Source organism: Sciurus vulgaris (genome assembly GCF_902686455.1).
Source record: "Sciurus vulgaris genome assembly, chromosome: 6".
NCBI lineage: Eukaryota > Metazoa > Chordata > Mammalia > Rodentia > Sciuridae > Sciurus > Sciurus vulgaris.
This window is the reverse complement of record NC_136466.1, coordinates 123,180,149-123,201,017: the sequence shown is the minus strand read 5'-3', so window position 1 is coordinate 123,201,017 and position 20,869 is coordinate 123,180,149. Positions and strand designations below refer to the sequence as shown.

General features: G+C 35.0%; 1 protein-coding gene across 2 annotated transcripts in view; it reads right to left on the bottom strand.

The window, feature by feature from the left end:
- PDE4D (phosphodiesterase 4D) overlaps positions 1–20,869 on the bottom strand; it is a 1,241,089-nt gene that overhangs the window by 1,180,562 nt on the left and 39,658 nt on the right. The gene's annotated exons all lie outside the window — the stretch shown is intronic.

The window sequence follows — 20,869 nt, the reverse complement described above, 5'->3', positions numbered from 1 at the left end:
TATTTTAGTCAGCATTCCACTACTGTGACTAAATGACCCAACCAGCACAACTGTGGAGGAGGAAGAGATTATTCGAGGGCTCACAGTTTCAGAGGCCTCAATCCATAGACAGCCAGCTCCATTCCTCAGAGTTTAAGGTGAGGCTGAACATCATGGCAGAAATTCAATTCCAATCTCCTCCAGCCACACCCTACCACTTCAGTTACAACTCAGTTAATCTCTATCTGGAGATTAAATCACTGGTTAGGTTAAGAATCATACAACCCAATCATTTCTCCTCTGAACCTTCTTGCATTGTCTCACATGTGAGCTTTTGGGGGACACTTCATATCCAAACTGTAACACTAAGGTAGATTACATAAAGCCCTACTAATAATAATTAGGTCTAACAAAATCCATTTACCCAGAACACAGAACAGAGTATGTATGGATAACTGGCAAATATGTAATTCTGACAATGAATATAGAAATGTTGCACATCATTTGAATGAATCAGTAAATGCTAATGCAGGTGGTTATGACTTTGGTAGTCTCTAATGACCCATGCTTCCCAGCAGTCACATTCTTGTGCAGTCCTTCCTCTGTGAATCTGAGATGGTTCTGTTCCTTGAAATAACCAACAGAATGTTGCAAATGTGACATTGTACCACCTCTGGGTCTAAAAATTAACAGAACGTGGAAACTTTTACCTTTGCACTTTATGGCACCTGGAATTGCTCTGTCAGAAGTTCACCTACGAGAGAGGTCATATGGAAAGACAGTGGGAAAAGGAAGAGGCCCGGAGACTACACAGAGAGAGAAAAGACCAGTCATCCCAATGCTCCACCGGGCCTGGACCCACCCCACCGCCAATTTACCAAACAAATATGTCACAAAAGATAAACCCCAGCAAGAACAGGTGAATAATTGTCCAGCTGAGCCCAGTCCAGACTGAAGAATAATGAGACATAGTAGAATTGGCTTCTTATTTCATTTTCTGTTACTATGACAGAGCACTTGAGATTGGGAAATTTATAAAGCAAAAGTTTATTTTGGCTTGCTGTTCTGGAGATCCAAGAACATGGCACTGGCATGTTCTCAGCTTCTGGTATGGGTCACATACTTCTTTATGCATGGTGGAAAAGCAGAAGCAGGGACATGCAGAAGAGATCATGTGCTGAAAGGAAGACAGAGAAAGCAGAGGAAGCTGAACTCATTTTACAACAACCTGCTCTTATGGTAACTGATACTAACCATCAAGAGACAGCATGCACTCCTGCAAGAAAGGCATTCATCCTCTTACTGACCTAACCATCTCTTAAAGCCCCCACCACTCTAACTCTGTTATATTGGGGACCAAATTTTAGTGAGTTTTGGAGGGGATGAACCACATTTAAGCCATAGTGAATGGTTGTTGTTTTAAACCATTAAGTTTTAGAGTAGTTTGTTATGCAGCAATACATATATATATAATGGAATAGTTAAGAACCAAGAATAATTAGATAGCAAATTAAAAGAATTCCCACATATTTTCACTGATGAATCCAGGTTTTTTTAATGTTAACATGCTAATATTACCCATTTTTTGAATAGAATAATAATCTGAATAATTGAAAGATGAGAATTTTGAGAAACCATAGTAGAAATGTATGCACTCAAAAATAATATTCTGGCACTCAGATACATTCACTTCAGAATGTCAGTCCTCTTTAGAACCAATTCTTATCCAGTATTATTTTTTTAAATTTGTGACATGTTATCTGCCTTTGGAAATAAAAACCACAAAATCAAATCATTCCTTTCACAAGGTTAATATATCTACCTTTCTTATAAAGTACTATTTTTGACTGTTACACTGTTTTCTTCTGAGAGTGGGCCATTCAATTTGTTTTCAAAGTTCTCAAAAATTGATAAAGTTATTTTACAGGTAACAGAGAAAAGAAAAATATTTAGCCCTTGAGCTGAAGTTTTCAGAACATTTCAGAGAAGTTAAGGAGATACAAGTATCATCATCCTTCATTTAAAAATGATCTTCTGAGTTTTAAAAGATGTCATTATTTGAAGGAGACTGATGGAGAAATCCATGTTTTCAGAAAGATCTCCTTCAACAAAAGTCATAACATCTAAAATGCTCACATTCTGGGTTCTGGACCATTAGATATCATCAACAGTAAATTCCTGCACAATCAATTTCTTTGAATAACCACTTGAGTTTGCCTTTTAGAACTCTAATTTCAAGGTAGTGATCAAGTGGCAAGAATCAACACTTGATTTTAAAGCAAGCAGCTGCAAGCATAACAGTTATTCAGCAAGGTTTCATTAGAGAAGTCTGGAATTCAGCCCAATCATTTTGGACAAAAACGTGGTCTTACATAACTCTTCTTCATTTTAACAGCAGTCTAGCCTCCTCCCAGAAGAAGCTATTTCTGCTGAAGGGGGATTTTCATTCAATTACCTTAATTGTTTGAAGAGTGCTGACCACATCACACCCCAGCTCTTCAAAGAACACATCAGAATAGTCAGGCAACAAGTATCATGGGAGGCTGTGCTGAACTACAACTTAGATTTTATGCTTATTGTTGAGCTTGTTTTTAATTAGCAAGAAATTATGAAAGTCCAAAACCTAACTAACAAACAAACCCAATAACTTTTAAAGCGAAACACCAAATGTGAATTGAGAAACTTAAAAACTTATCAAGGTCTTTACTCATGTCCTTAATAAGTTTCTAATTATTTTGAGATGGTGGAGGGGATATGTTTAGAAATTATTCAACAAAATTACTGGAATAGAGGTTCTAAAATAAAAACAGGCCCCTATTTCTGAATACTGCAGTCTGAATAAAAATAGGACGGTGTAATGTCCTTTGCAATGTAGACATTTTATTTACTAGTTTATATTTCTAACTCCTTGAGAACTATTCACATCCTGAGTAACTAATCATTCTAGACTTTTCCTCCAGAAGAGGGACTCAGACCAACAATGTAACTCATTCTTGTTCTGGCAAAACCAAGTGTGGACCATTGATTTTAATGTAGGTTGATACAACACTTTAGAAGAGGAGGAATTTTCAATATTGCAGAGGTATTACTTGGTCTTTGTGGAGATGTTGGCTAAAGAGAAGAACTTTGAGTCAAGGGGAAAAAATAAATATTAGGTAAAATGACCAGGCTAGTATAAGAATAGGCCTCAACCTCTATTGTGTTTACAAAATCTTTATTGAGGAGTTTCTAAAAATCTCTTGACAGGCAAAAGTGAACTGGAGCTTGGAAAACCATGGAATGTTAAACACCGTCCATCAGGGAGTGGTGAGGGGTAGGCTTTGGCGTAGGCTCCAGAAGATTCCATGCTGGCGTGAATAGGAGTTAAGGTTTGTTTTTTTCCTGGTATCTCATTACTCCTATCCGTTTCTATACAGAATTCAGTGATGACCTGGGACATGCTAAAACTAAGTTTATTTTAGAGAAAGAAAATATATATACAGGTATGTATAATGGGTAATAGCTTATATTGGTAGAAACAAAACTATGTATTTTTGTGTATGCAGGAAGAACAGATTCATTCTCCCATGTATTAATAATTATGCAATGATCTTCCTTGAGGAAACCACACTTGCCCATCTCAGAGAGTCTTGGTGCAAGACCTTCTGCTGGTCACAGTGAATGAATGGTTCAGTGATGATCCTGTGGCCTCTGTTAATCCAGTGAAGTTCAATCCAGAGACTTTTATTAAAACTATTAGAACAGGTAAACTATCATTCTGTTGAGGTTGCTGAAACAACAGAATGTATAAACTTTATGGCAAAGTATGTAGGTTTAAGTGACAAGATTATAATAAGTACAGTCTGCTTGAATCATGCCAACACAGAGAAAAACTGAGCTGTTCAGTGGAGATGTGATCCTAAAAATAAAATATCTCTGAGGTCCTGAGTACAGACCTACCCACTAGGATTTTTCAATTATTTGATCCATTTAATTTGGATTATGATCACTTGCAATGAGAATCTACAGCAAAATAAATATCTTCAAAAATACATGGTGACAATGCAAAGAGACAAAGTAATCAAAACTTATATGAAAAAAACACTCAAGGGGCCACAACAAATTATTTAAATGAAACAAGAATAATCCTATACAATCATTCTTTGCTGTGACCAAACTTGATCTCTCACAATGATTCCAAGTCCTTCTATCTTGAGCACCTACAATTTTGACAGCTCTGTCCTTGACATCATGGGGACCTATATGAAATCAATATCACAAGTCAACTGTAAAGATGAGCTATTTGAAACAATTGCATACTATTTTAAGTGATTGTGTGCCAAAAATGAGTTACTCAGACAGCAAAGTTTGGAGACATCATACCACGAATTGATGTAGTGTGAAGGGACAATATCCAAAGCCAATCATTTAATAAATTCCTCTAATCATTCTAATTAACCATGTTCAAGGCTGGTTTTTCACAAATAGAATGTAGAACCAACTGTTTCTAACTTTGTGATCTATAATAAAGAACCACTATCACGTTGTACTGCTTCATGCACAAAGTGGCACAGTAGGATATGTAAGTTCAAATTGCCTCAATTAGAGCAGTTCCAAGCAATTGCAATATAAAGTTGGGTAACATTAGGATACCATGAAATACTGTAGGAAATGCTTTTTAAAATAGCAGCAGATATTAAGCAATACTCTGGTTATCATTATGGTACTGTTCTCTCAAGACAATAACTTAAGGTGCAAGAAGGTTATACAAAGCCTTTTGAGTCAAGGAATAATCCTACTTTCTTGCAACTTTAAATCCTTTAAGTCTTGGGTCAATTCTTCTTGGATTACCAAGAGGATCAGCAAAAATTTTCCTAGTACGGAAGTTTTGCCTTAGTTGCACATGAAGGTACAAAACGCTACAGTTCTATGCCTTAGTCTCGTGTGTTGGCAAATCCAGACTTGGGAAACAAGATCAAAGGTGTGTACTGGAAACACCTCATAAGAGATGATAGGTCACTGTCCTACACTGCCTCCTCCTATAGACACACTTCCCATGAGAAAAGCTACAGATATTGAATCAAGCAGGTTATTTCACAAAGGAGTCCAAAGTGTAATTATTTCTAAGCATTTTCATAGCAGTAAATGTGGTTCAAACTGTTCACAACACATAAAGAACTACTACCTACACTCAGCCCATGGAATACAAAAGGTAAATGGAAACCTGCTCTATGGAGTTGATCTATTTCCAGGTTCTCTTCAAAATATTGAAAGTGCCAAGACACTTTAATTTCTGGGTGAGGTCAATGAAATAAAATTATTTAAAGGGCCTTCAGAGACCCAGAAGAAACATGCAAGTTAGAATTCAAAAATAGAGAATACTTGCGACTGCTGCAGCAACCATACCACTAATAGAAAACATTGCTGAAAAGTGGGGGTGGGGTGTTAAGTACGACTAATTATTCATTAACACATCAGGAAGAGGGGTTCTGAAACTACAGAAGATTGGAAGCCATCTAAATACTTTGAAACAAAGTCTTATGGGAATAGAGTTAGTAGAAATACACAAACTTGAACACATCAGATACAGTTACATGGCCCTAAAGGAGAACAGCAGAAAGAGGCCATGTCTACACACACTCCACGAGCAATGCACATACTCATGATCCTCACCACACTTGCCATTCATTCCAGTGTGCATTCCTTAACATCTACTATGTGATGAGCATTCTGCTAGGTAGTTGAGTTTCTATCTATGTTACCCTTCTAATGCGAAAACTTTAATGATGTTAATGATGTTTTTCTAAAGTCATTGTTGTCCATGGACCACTGGACAAAGAACATAGTTCTCAAACCAGTGGCTCCCTGATTGGGGATTTCAAGGAACAGTATGATTTCAAAAAGCACTAGAAGAAACACTTATAGACTGACACACAAGTACCACCTTTTTCTTTTGCAAGTCAATGGCATTATGAAATAACTGCCATGTACTCTATCATTTCCTTTATTTAAACAAAGGAAAAAAAATTTTTTGGTACTAGGGATTTAACCCAGGGGCACTTTACCACTGAGCCACATCTCCAGTCCTTTTTATTTTTATTTTAAGACAGAGTCTCACTAAGTTGCTTAGGGTCTTACTAAGTTTCTGAGGCTGGCCTTGAACTTGCAGTCCTCCTGCCTCAGCCTCCCAGGTCACTGGAATTACAGGTGTGTGCCACTGCAGCTGAACCAAAGGAAATTTTACCAATATAGAAATGAAGATAAAACTCTCAGAATAAAATATAATTTCCCAAGGAACATATATTACAGTGTTCTGACACCATATTTACTTATTTACCAAATACATGGTGCTTATATTGCACCAGGAATTACTCTGAATGATTTTAATATTAAGTCATTTAATATTTATAACAACACTATGATATAGACACCAATATTAGGCTCACAGGTGAGAAAACTGAGATACAGAGAAATTAACAAAGTTGCAAGGCCTCACAGCTATTATGATGAGGTTGGCTCTGGGCTCAAGGTGTTGACCTTAACCATGACCTTAACATGACTTCTGCATACCATGCAACCTCTCCATACATATTTACTTCTTAGAAACACATTTCTTGAGATAACATTCACATACCATTTGAAGCAAACAATTCAATGATTTCTAGTGAATTCATTGTGACGCAATCACTATGACAATCAATTTTATGACACTTAAACCCCAAACTCACTAGCAATTATTCCCCACTTTCCTCAAATCTCTCAGCCCTTCACAGTCACTAATCAGCTTTCTACACATTTGTCTATTTTGAACACTTCATAAAAACCAAATTATATGACACGTGTTTTTATGTGACTTGCTTCTTTCATTAAGCATAACATTTACCAGGGTCATCTATGTTGTAGCAGCTATCAATATTTTTATTTCTGACTAATATTCCACTTTATGGATATACTACATTTGTTTATCAACTCATTGGTCAATGGACTCAAGTTGCTTCCAGGTTTTAGCTGTTATTAATAATACTACTATCATTTAGGTAAAAGTTTCTGAATAGACATATATTGTCATTTTTCCTGTCTTATAAAAATGTTAAGCACACAGTTAACTTGGGTCATTCATTAACTCTATACTTGACATTTTTCAAAGCCTCCCAACCTATTTTCTAAAGAGGTTGTTAGTGTTAATTCTTGTGTACACTTTTGTTAGAATTTACCAGGGGAAGAACTGGGCGGGGCCTGAGAATTTCTTTGGGGAAAATTGTTAAATGACTAATTTGATCACTTTACCACTTTTAAGTCTGTTCAGAATTTTTACTTCTTCCTGGGTCAGTTTTGGTACTCAGTGTCTACCTAGGAGTTTGTCCATTTCATCTAAGTCATCTAATTTGTTGATGTGCAATTGTTCCCTGCACATGTAAGTATTTCTTACAGAAGAAAGTTCTGTCGGCAACATAATCTCTCGATTTTGTTTACCTAAGGTTATTTTTCTGTTACCTTCATTTTTAAAGATAGTTTTGTTGAATATGAGAATCTTGGTTGACAATTTTTTATAAGTTTTTTATTTGACTTGTTCTTTTTAGATATACATGACGGTAAATGTTTTTTTGACATATTATACACACATAGAGTATAACTTACTCTAATTAGGATCCTATTCTTGTGGTTGTACATGATGTGGGGTTACACTGGCTGTATATTTATATATGAAGGTCATGTCTGATTAATTCTACTGTCCTTCCCATTCTCCTCCCCGTCCCCTCCTCTCATTCTCCTTTGTCTAATCCAATGGACTTCTATTCTTCCCCTCCCCACCCTCCCTCGTAGAACTGGAGAATATTATGCTAAGTGAAATAAGCCAGTCCCAAAAACCAAAGGCTGAAGGTTGTCTCATATGTGGACAATTTTTTTTCTTTCAGCTCTATCAATATTTTCCCTTCCCTCTGGCCCCTATTGTTTTTCATGAGGAGTGGGCTATTGCTCCTATTGGGTACTTTTCTATATGATTTTTAATTTTTTTTTTCCTGGCTGTTTTCAAGATTTTCTCTTGGTCTTTGTCTTTCAATATTTTCACTACAAAGTGCCTAGTATGGATCCCACAAGTTTATTCTACTTGGAATTCATGAGTTTCTTAGATGTATAAATGGGAAAATTTTTCATCCATTATTTCTTCAACTACTTTTTTATTCCCTTTATTTTCTGTTATTCCAATGATAAATATGCTGCTACATTTAATGGTTCCCACTTTTCTTGAAGGTCTGTTCATATTTTGTTAATTTTTTTTTTCGTGGTTCCCTGAATTGCATAATCTCTATCAATATATCTTCATTGATTCTTTCTCTAGATAAATCTCCTGTTGAACCTCTGTAGTAAATTTTTTATTCAGGATATTTTAATTTTTTCAATTCTAGTGTTTCCCTTTGTTTCACTTTTATAATCTCTATCCCTTTACTGGCATACATTATTCGATGAGATATTGTCATTAAACCTTTCGTTACCTTTTTTTTTTTTTTTTTTTTTTTGCAGTGCTGGGGATTGAACCCAGGGCCTTGTGCTTGCAAGACAAGCACTCTACCAACTGAGCTATATCCCCAGCCCCTTTCTTTACTTTTTAAAGCGTGGTGTCATTCAATTCTTTGAAAATATTTATAATTGTTTCTTTGACATCTTGCCATGACTGTCTTCTGGGTTCTCTCAAATGTACGTTCTCTTGCCTCATTTTTTCTCCTTGTGTATGGGTCACACTTTCCAATTTCTATGCGTGCCTCTTAGTTTTTTGATGAAAACTATTTTTTTGTTGAAAGCAAATATTTTGTTAAAGCAACTCTGACTACTGATTCCTGTATCTTGGGACTTGTCATTGTTATTTTCTTGTTTAATTGTTTAACTACTTGACCAGGATATTTCCATAAGCTCGATTTCTTCTGGAATTTGCAACCTCTGATGTCATCCTTTGGAGTGCACAACCTTAGGCAAGTCCACAGACACAAAGAAATAACAGTGGCTTCAACTCTGCTTTTTTTTTTTTTTTTTTTTATTAAAAATCATAAATTTACATAGGGCAATGTTGTTTGATTCATTGTTATTTTTTTTTCCTTTTCCCCACCACCCCTCCTACCCCTCTTTTCCCTCTATACAGTCCTTCCTTCCTCCATTCTTACCACCCTCCTTATACCTAACCCTAACCCTAACGCTAACCCCTCCTACTCCCCATTATATGTCCTCATCCGCTTATCAGCGAGATCATTTGTCCTTTAGTTTTTTGAGATTAGCTTATCTCACTTAGCATGATATCCTCCAGTTTCATCCATTTGCCTGCAAATGCCATAATTCATCATTCTTCATGGCAGAGTAATATTCCATTGTATATATATATATATAAATATATATATTCCATTGTATATATATATATATATATAAAGAAACTGTGGCGCATATATATATATATATGCCACAGTTTCTTTATCCATTCATCAATTGAAGGGCATCTAGGTTGGTTCCACAATCTGGCTATAGTGAATTGAGCACCTATGAACATTGATGTGGCTGTATCTCTGTAGTAAGCTGATTTTAAGTCCTTTGGGTATAGGCCAAGAAATGGGATAGGTGGGTCAAATGGTGGTTCCATTCCAAGCTTTCTGAGGAATTTCCATATTGCTTTCCAGAGTGGCTGCACTAATTTGCAATCCCACCAGCAATGGATGAGTGTACCTTTCTCCCCACATCCTCGCCAACACCTATTGTTGCTTGTGTTCTTGATAATCGCCATTCTAATTGGGGTGAGATGGAATCTTAGGGTAGTTTTGATTTGCATTTCTCTTATTATTTGAGATGTTGAACATTTTTTCATATATCTGTTGATTGCTTATAGATCTTCTTCTGTGAATTGTCTGTTCATTTCCTTAGCGCATTTGTTGATTGGATTATTTGTATTCTTGGTGTAGAGTTTTTTGAGTTCTTTGTAGATTCTGGAAATTAGTGCTCTATCTGAAGTATGAGTGGCAAAGATATTCTCCCACTCTGTAGGCTCTCCCTTCACATTACTGATAGTTTCCTTTGCTGAGAGAAAGCTTTTTAGTTTGAATCTATCCCAGTTGTTGATTCTTGCATTTATTTCTTGTGCTTTGGGAGTCCTGTTAAGGAAGTCTGATCCTAAGCCAAGAAGGTGAAGATTTGGACCTACTTCTTCTTCTATAAGATGCAGGGTCTCTGGTCTGATTCCAAGGTCCTTGATCCATTTTGAGTTGAGTTTTGTGGAGGGTGAGAGATAGGGGTTTAATTTCATTCTGTTGCATATGGTTTTCCAGTTTTGCCAGCACCATTTGTTGAAGAGGCTATCTTTTCTCCATTGCATATTTTTGGCCCCTTTGTCTAGTATGAGAAAATTGTATTTATTTGGGTTTGTGTCCATGTCCTCTATTCTGTACCATTGATCTACCTTTCTATTTTGGTACCAATACCGTGCCGTTTTTGTTACTATTGCTTTGTAGTAGAGTTGAAGATCTGGTATTGCAATACCCCCTGCTTCGCTCTTTCTACTGAGGATTGCTTTAGCTATTCTGGGTTTCTTATTCTTCCAGATGAATTTCATAATTGCTTGCTCTATTTTTGTAAGGTACATCATTGGGATTTTAATTGGAATTGCATTGAATCTGTATAGCACTTTTGGTAGTATGGCCATTTTGACAATATTAATTCTGCCTATCCAAGAACATGAGAGATCTTTCCATCTTCTAAGGTTTTCTTTAATTTCTTTCTTTAGTGTTCTGTAGTTCTCATTGTAGAAGTCTTTCACCTCTTTTGTGAGGTTGATTCCCAAGTATTTTATTTTTTTTCGATGCTATTGTGAATGGGGTAGTTTTCCTAATTTCTCTTTCTGTAGATTCGTCATTTATGTATAAAAATGCTTTGGATTTATGGGCATTGATCTTGTAACCTGCTACTTTACTGAATTCACTTATGAGTTCTAAAAGTTTTCTGGTGGAATTTCCAGCTTCCTCTAAATATATAATCATGTCATCAGCGAACAGGATAGTTTGAGTTCTTCTTTTCCAATTCGTATCCCTTTAATTTCTTTGGTTTGTCAAATTACTCTGGCTAGAGTCTCAAGAACGATGTTGGCTTAGCGTAGATGGCCTTTACAATGTTAAGGAATGTTCCCACTACCCCGATTTTTTCTAGTGTTTTGTGCATGAAGGGGTGCTGTATTTTATCGAATGCTTTTTCTGCATCTATGGAAATAATCATGTGATTCTTAACTTTTAGTCTGTTGATATGGTGAATGACATTTTTTGACCACATCTTTCCCTCACCCCTGTTAAGCTGTCTGCCTCTGTTGGCATCACTCTTGACTGTTAACTTCACTAATTACCGACTGACTGATCTATTGTTTTCAACAAGGCCTTGGAGTATAAATTGTTCCTCTGCCTAATCCACTTAAATTTGGTCCCTTTCCAGCAGTAGTATTTGAGTCCAGACTTGGAGACTTTTATAACCCCAGAAGGACTTTTCTTAGCTCTCTCTTTCTCTGGTCATCTCTGTTAAATTCCAGACTAGCCTGTTGTTTACCTTTTTGCTACCATGGGGTTAGTAGCCCCTTCTTAAGTTCTTACTACTAAGACCCCAATTATTTTCAACAATGCTTTAGGCTTTAATTTCCTCACATCTTGTTCCAAATAAAATCAGTTCATTTGGAGAAAAATATGGAATTCATTGTCTTGTAGCCTACGTCTCTCCCTGGGAGAGATCTCTGTACCACCACTCTGGACTTGGGTGCAAAGACTCTTCTCAGAGTAACTCCTGCTTTACAAGCAGGCGGCTCACCAGGGTCAGTACTCTTTTCTGTTTTCCTCTCCTGGTGTGGAACTTCTGTCCTATAAGCAAATCATCCTGACCAATTATCCTGAGGTCAGGCTTTTACCCAGAAACATGTGGAAGACAAGAGTAAAGGAGTCTGACCTTTTAATTATTTTACCTACACAGAACTGGTGGTAGGAATCACAAATGTTTGTGGTCTTGTGAGATGAGTAGAAGTAGACTAGAAGATTAGAAAAGACGGAGCCCCATGTTTTGCCTAGAAGCATCCAGAATGCAGGTTCTTTTAAGCCAAGCTGTTAAGTCAGAGAGAGGGAGTGGGTTGTGACTTAAATGCCATAAATTCTTACTTTATAAACCTTATTTAGTATATTTCTTTGAATAAATGTTTCTCCATTTACTGCATGCCCTTAGGACAATTTCCAGAGATTTAAATGTTGGATTTTAAATAATTTAAATGATTTTCACCAAGTATGGCTATTTCATTAAGCTGATCCACAGAGTTCCTCATCCTGCTTTTTCAGAAGTTGAGCACAATTTTTTTTCCTCATGGTACTACAGACTGGCAAAAATGTTATCATAAATCCTATTTCAGACCATAGACTGGGATCTATGAACCAAAGCCTCGTAAGTTCTACTACATTTTCCAAAGAAAGGCAACTTTTTAAAATTTTTTATTTTTACGGACTGCATTTTGATTCATTGTACACAAATGGGGCAACTTTTCATTTCTATGGTTGTGCACGATGTAGATTCACACCTTTCATGTAATCATATATATATATTATATATATTATATATATATATATATACACACACACAGGGTAATACTGTCTGTCTCAATCTCCTATCTTTCTGTTCCCCACCCCTTCCCACCCCATTTTGCTTTACACCATCCAAAGTTCCTCCATTCTTCTCTTGCCCCCCACCCCCCATTATGTATCATCATCCACTTGACAGAGAAAACATTCGGTCTTTGGTTTTTTTGGCTTGGCTTATTTCACTTAGCATGATATTCTCCAACTCCACTCATTTACCAACAAATGCCATAATTTTATTCTTCTTTATGGCTGAATAATATTCCATTGTGTATATATACCAGAGTTTCTTTATCCATTCATCAATTGAAGGGCATCTGTTGGTTCACAATCTAGCTATCGTGAATTGAGCAGCTATGAACATTGATGTGGCTGTGTCACTGTAGTATGCTGATTTTAAGTTCTTTGGGTATAAACCGAGCAGTAGGACAGCTGGGTCCATTCCAAGTTTTCTGATGAATCTTCACACTGCTTTCCAGAGTGGCTGCACTAATTTGCAACTCCACCAGCAATGTATGAGTGTGGAAAGGCAGCTTTTTAAAGAGAACTCTAAACTAGGATTCTTACATTTTGGTATACATGAGAATCACCAGGAAATGTTGTTTAAAAATTTAGAACATAATTACCACACCCTGAAATTCTGATTTAAGAGTTCTGGCATAGGTCCAGAGAAACTGTATTTTTAAAGAGTATCCTAGCAGTGCCTCTCAAAATTTAATGTGCAAATGAATCATCTGATCACCTGAGAATTTTTTAAATAAAATTTTTATTTTGGAGTAATCTAAACTTGACAGAAAAGTTGCAAAGAAAGTACAGAGGATTCCTAAATACCCTTCACACAACTCTGCTAACATTACCATCTTGCACAACCATTTACACTGTCAAAACTAAGTAGCAGAGCTAAATTTGTATTAACTAAACTACTTTGTCAGGATTTCGCCAGCTTTTCCACTGATGTCCTTTCTCTATTTCAGGATACCATGTTGCATTTAGTCTGGAATCTTTTCTAAATGCAGATTCTGCCTCAGCAAGTCTGGGATGCAGCATTAAATCCCGCACTTCTAAAAATGTCCTCGATCCTGCTGCTAGGGCTCATCCGAGCACACACCTTTAATGCAAATCATCCTTGGACAAAACCAGTGTTTAAAAAAAGTTTTTAGGGATTATCTGATTCTTCCTTGCTGGGGGTTAAAAGTCACTCTGTAGAAAGCGTGTCTATCACTATGACTTTCTTTTTAAAAAGACAATAGCCTACACTTTGTGAACTTCATTGTTCTTTATTAGTTTACCAATAGCAAAATTTTAGAATGCAAAAATCTTGCTCTTGTCAGAGGAAACAAGGGGAGATGAGGAAATTGATCTTCCTTTGCTAGTTTCTTGCTCTAGTCCTCCTCAAACAGTACTTCTGGCAAGATGAAGCCAAAAAATATAAACTATGCTCTAGATTATAGGTTGGAAGTCAGAGCGCATAGAAATCTTTTCTTTTCCTGCTTAAAAAGTTTTGATTAAACTTATATGCATTTTTGATTAAAATGCATATAATAAATACTTTCACATAATCAATTTATATTATTTCTACTTCTAAGAATATAAGTAGCCAGGTGCAGTGGCACATGCCTGTAATCCCAGTGGCTCAGGAGGCTGAGGCAGAAGGATCACAAGTTCAAAGCCAGCCTCAGCCAAAACTAGGTGCTAAGCAACTCAGTGAGACCCTGTCTCTAAATAAAACACAAAATAGGGCTGAGGATGTTTCTCAGTGGTCAAGTGACCCTGAGTTCAATCCCCAGTACAAAAAAAAAAAAAAAAAAAAAAAAAAAAAAAAAAAACTTGGAAGAATTGGAAGAAGAATATAAGTGCTCCTTAGAGGGTTAAACTCCTATTTGGAATTCTGTTGCCTAAATCCCTAGGACTTTCCTATGTTATATTTCAACGAGTTATATTTTAGACTTGTTTATTAGGTATAAATTGAATCTGAAAAGCATCATGGAGTAATCCCATTACAGAATTCAGAAGTGTGGAAGGATTTTGTAAGATGATATAATGATATCTTCCACATTATTTCATTAATTAGAGGTAGAATGAAAGCTTTCAAGGTACTGTGAAACAGGGATTCTCCCACTCTGTGAACCCTGAGTGACCATGCAGCCTCCTTCCCGGGATGTAAATAGACTCTCTTCTTTGGACTTTAAGCCACAATGACAATCTGGATCCTCTCCTCAACTCTCACTCTCAACACATTCTTTTATAAAAAAAAAATTTTAAGTTGTAGGTGGACACAATACCTTTATTTTTATTTATTTATTTTTATGTGATGCTTAGAATTAAACCAGTGCCTCACAACATGCTAGGAAAGTGCTGCACCACTGAGCCACAACCCCACCCCTTGTTTGTATTCTTGATGACTGTCATTCCTACTGGTGTGAGATAAAAATCTCAGGATAGTTTTGACTTGCATTTCTTTAAATGCTAATGATGTTGAACATTTTTCCATGTATTTGGTCAAATTATTTTTGACGAAGTAGAAAAGTAATTTTATGGAGAAAGATCAGTCTTTTCAACAAGGTGCACCAGAGCAGTCCCTATGGACATCCACAGACAAAATAAAATGAGCCTCAATTCATACTTCATCATTTGCACAAAAATTAAATTAAAATGGGTAGTAAGGTTAAATGGAAAAGGCAAAACCATAAAACTAACTAGATAGGGGAAATTTTTCAGTACTTAGGGCTTGGTATAATTCATTAAAGAAAAAAAAAATCTGTAAATTGAACTTGATCAAAGTAAAAATCTTTTGTTTTATGAATGACCCTGCTAAGGAGATGAAAAGACAAGTTATAACTGAGAAAATATTTGTAAACCAAATATTAGACAGGGAACTCAGTTTTACAACAAAAACTACACAGAGAAAAAATAACTCAAAGCTCAATAATAATAAAAGAAATAATCCAGTTAGAAGATAGTCAAAAGACAAGGGCATTTCACTGAAGAGGAAACATGGCTAGCAAATAACACATGAAAAGATGCTCAACCTTTCTAGCTAGGAGAGGCAAATGGCAGCTCCTTAAAAATGATCCTCTTCTAATCCCGAGAACCAGTAACTATGTTACAGTATATAGCAAAGGAGAACTACCATTGCAGATGGAATTAAGTTGTCAGCTAACTTCAAAACAGTCTATCCTAAATTATCCACATGGGCCCTGCTGAATCATTAGGATCCTTGAAAGTGGAATACCAGTAGAGAAGAGTTCAGAATGGTTGGAAAACTAACGTTGCTGGATTTGAACACAGAAGAAGGGGAGCCATGAGCCAAGTAATGTGCTGGAAAAGGCAAGGAAATGTATTTCCTCTTCGAATCTGCAGAAAGGAACTTACCCTACCAATACTTTGATTTCAGTCAGTAAGACAGTAAGTTGTATGGCTTTACATTAGTAGAAAACCAGTGAGTATCCATTAAAGAAATGCAAACATAGACTATAATAAGATACCATTATACATCCACTAAAATAGCTAAAATATAAAAATAGTAACAATATCAAATGTTTATGAAGATGCAGAGGACAATTTCTCACTGTTAAGGGAACATAAAATGATATAGTCATGCTGAAAAATGACTTGGAATTTTGTTTAAAAACTAAACATGCAGGGCTGGAGATATAAGTCAGTGGCAGAATGCTTGCCTACCATGTGCAAGGCCCTAGGTTTAATCTTCAGTACTGCAAAACAAGATAAAACAAACAAGCAACAAAAACTAAACATGCATTTAACATATGACCCAATAATTAATTCATTGCAGAGCATTAATTCCAGGGAAAAAGAAATTTATTTCTATACAAAAACCTATGCACAATTGTTCCTAGCAGCTTTATTTGTAATAGAAAAAATCAAAAAGACCAAAATATCTCTCAATAAATGAATCATTGAAAAATTGTTATATCTGTACCATGGAATTCTACTCAGCAAAATAAGTGAACTATTGATACATAAAACAACTTGGAGGATTGTGAAAATAAAAACACAGCACAAAGGAGATTGTAACTGTAATGATGTAACTGTTAGAAATCCTGATTAACAGGATGATTATGCAAATCTATAGGTGCAAAAAAAAGGACAAAGATGTATATGTACATATTGGACCAATATCAGACTCAATATCAAATATCCAACTTAGTATTAAATATCCAACTAGTTAAGCAAGATATAATCATTGGGGGGAAATGGGAAAGGGGTACACAGGACTTCTCTGTACTACTTTCCTGAGAATCTCAAATGAATATCAAATAAATTGTTGGGTAAAACAAGCAATTCAGACAGACTTGAAGGTCTCAGTGTACTCTCCCGTCCCTAATCCTATTTCCCTGCTTCCCTATGTCCCTTCACATAAGCATCCTAAGTACTGGTGTTTAGGATTTCCAATCTTTTTTAATTCTTTTGAACTGCGTATATATTCTTTAGAAATACAGAATATATTGTTTTGCTTGTTTTTAAACTACATAAATGGTACTCTAATATTAATGCAAGTCATTTTTGTTTTTGTTTAACTTTATGTTGTTGAGCTCTATCTGTATTAAGACATCTCATGGTATTTGTGTATTTTATCTGCTGTATGATAGTACACTGTCTGAATATACCATTTTTTATTTGTACTTTCCTCTATTGATGAAAACACAGAATTTTCTCAGTTTTATGCTCTTACAAAATCATAACGAAATAAACATCTTCATGCATATCTCCTGGCAAACACCTACAAGCATGTTTCTAGAATGTGTGCCTACCACTGGAATTCCTTCCTCAGGATAGGGACACTTTTAACTTTACTCAGTAACTTCAAACACTTGTAACAATGTGATATTTAGTTGTGCCAAGTTATTCTTTCACATCATTGCCAGTATTTGGTACTTTCAGACTTTAATTTTTACCAAACTGACAAGCATGAAATGGAATTTTCATTTATTAATTTTCATTTGTTGTATTTACCAAACTACCAGTAGAGAAGAACAAATATTTATGTATTTATCAGTCATTCGTTTCCTCTTCTGTGAATTGTTAATTCACTTATCATTTGTATCACTCATCTTTCTGTTGGATAGCATTTTAAAATATTTTTTTGGAAGTCTCCTGCATACAAAGTGTCTGCTCATTTTTGGTGGTTACATGCATAATATATATCCTCTTATAATATAAAGTTTATATTTTTAATATTTGTGGTGTCTTTTGCTACACATTAGTTTTATTCATTATTTTTCTTTTTTAATTTATTTTTATTGTAAACAAATGGTATACATGTTGTTTCTGTTTGTACATGCATTAGTTTTCTTTATACCCAGTATTTTTTAAAAATTTAGATGTTGATAGACCTTTATTTTATTAATTTATTTATATGTGGTGCTGAGAATTGAACCTAGTGCTTCACATATACTAAGCAAGTGCTGTCCCACGAGCCACAACCCCAGCCCCTGTAGCTAGTATTTTAATGTCTTACGATGTTCTTCCCTCCCCCAGTGGCCTTAAGATATTCTACACATTTTATTTTTCTCTAAAAATGTAAATTCTTTACTTTTTCTTTCACCTTTAAACCTATATTCCACCAGGGATTTAATTTGGTTTTGCTGTGAGGAAGGTATCTTATTCTTTTTTTATCCTCTCATGTGAATAATTCTATCTCCTGGAAACATTCATTTTAAAATTTCCATACAGATTTGTAATTCCTCCTCAGACATACATGGGCTTGTTTCTGAACCTGGTATATTTTCCTATTGCTGCTCCAATATCCAATGTCTTAATTACCATATCTTTATAGTAGTTCTTGCTATGTGGAGGACTAACCTTGCTAACCTTCTAAAAATTATATTGGATATTCCTGTCCCTAGTTATTCATATATACTCTAGAATCAGCTTATCAAATTCCTTTAAGGAATCCTTAAAATAAACAAGCAAAAACACCTCATATGAGCTTTCTTTGGAATTTATAAATTCATAAAGGAAGATTTGAAATCATTATGATATATATCATATTAAAATATTAGGTATCTCTCTCCATTTACTTAATCTTCTTGGAGACTTACCTAAAATTTTTGTAACTTTACCTGAAAAGGACTTTGAATCCTTTGTTAGATTTATTACTGTATGTTTCTAGTTTTTGTTGATAATGTTCATTGTACCTATTTTTAAACTAATCTACTTAATTTTATTTTTTCTAAACATACAAAGTTGGTTTATTTTACATCTGCTAATTTTTCTGAAGTTTTTATATGATTTTTAATGGTTTTCATGTAGAGTTTATTTATTATCTTTAATTAATGACAATTTTGCATCTCCTTTTTCTTTCCTTCTACCTTTTGCTTATTTCTTTCCTTCATTTACATCACTGACTATGACAATCAGTTAGATATAAAGAGCTAGAGATTATTATTTTATTGCCCTAGAGGTAAAACTATCATTTCAAATATATTACCACTACCTGTAATGTTTCTAGTCTTTTTTAGATGACTTTTTTCCTTGCTCAAATATGCTATAAGTTATCCTATTTATAAGTCTTTTAAGAGAACCAGTTTTTGTGTTTTCTATTTTTATTAACATATATTGTGCATTCATTATACTTTGCCTTCTTTGCTTTCTAAATTCTTATATTGGATGTTGAGTTTGTCAAATCTTATTTCTTTTATTTCTTTTCTGTTACTGGCATTTAAGGTTATAGCTTTCAAGCTTCTACTTTTGTTGCTGCCTTTGAGTTTTGCTATATATTGTTTTTATTAGTGTTAACATTCAGTTTTGTATATTTTCTAATTTTTATCATTTTTCTTGGTTAACTCATAAGCTGTTTACAAGTGTGGAGTTTTCGTTGTTGTTGTTGTTGTTTACTTTTTTTATAAGATTTTTGGGTATACATGACAGTAGAGTGTATTTTGCCATATTATACTAACATGGAGTATAACTTACTCTAATTAGAGTACCATTCTCGTGGTTGTACATGATATGGAGTTTCAGTGATCATGTATTCATATATGAACACAAGTGTGTTCATTAATTTTCACATCGATATATCTTTGGAAGAGATGATATTTTCTAAGACAAAACTTCCTTGTCTCAACTGTGCTGTTGGTGATTTTTTTTTTTCATTAGTCCCTTTTATTCATAGGTCACAATTTTGTGCTGAAGATCTCTACCCCAATCCACAGTCTCAGTTTTCAATTTCGAATCTCCACGTCTTTGTTAAAACCAAGCCCGTGGTTACTGAGATTAATAACACTCTCCAAAGAGCAGCCACAGTGTCAGTTTAAATGTTTATCCCTGAGGTTTTCCATTCCATCTTTATTTTTGACCCATAGTTATAGCTTTATTTTCTTTCCATTTCAGATATACATGAAAGAGGTTACTTATATTATTCTATCTAGTATTTGTAAGTGTTTTAGTATTAAGATTGTATTAAGATTATTAACCAAATTTCTAGAATTGCAAGTGAAAAGCAATTTCTTTTACCTGGTCAAAATCAACATATGTTACATTTGGCAAGTTAAATTTTGTAACTTACCAATTTCAAAACTTTAAAAATTCAGAATTATAGATCCAAAACTTGTATTATCTCTCTTATCTGTTTTATAAAAACAGGTGAAAAAATATAATTCAAGTCTATACATAGCCCAGAGCTCAAATTAGAAACTTTTCATTTCACATGGATCCAAATTAATCCTTCAGTTTTCTGGACTCACTCAGAAGCCTTTCCAATCAACTTTTTTAGAATTCCTTCCAGATTATACAGACCCAAAGATGAATTCCCACATAAGCTTTCTCTGCTTATTACTGACAAATTCCAATGACTTTCTTATCCATTTCCATTTTTAATACACTTTTTCTAAATGTCTACTATGCTCTACATCCTGTGGAATTTTCAAACAACAAAATAAATAACTGTACTCATAGAGTTTCAGTGGTAGTGGAAGGAAAGGAATAAAAATAATAAGAGAAGTTGATAAATACATATTTAGGTTGGACAACATAAAATGACCAATCAGCTATTCCTGATCCAACAACAGAAAGTTTTATATTATTCAACTAAATAGAATGTGACAGGTGGTGATCCGTGCTATGAGGAAGAAGCTGGCAGGTGAGATGGAAGAGATGGGGTCTGTGTGCTAGTTCAGATAGTGTGGTCAAAAAAGCCTCTCTTCTAGAGTGTCGTTTGAACAAAGACAGAAGGGAAGAGAGGAAGTGAGGAATGTGGACATCTGCAGGAAGAACATTCTAATCAGAGGGAAATGGAGGTTGAAGGCCTGAGGAGGAAATGT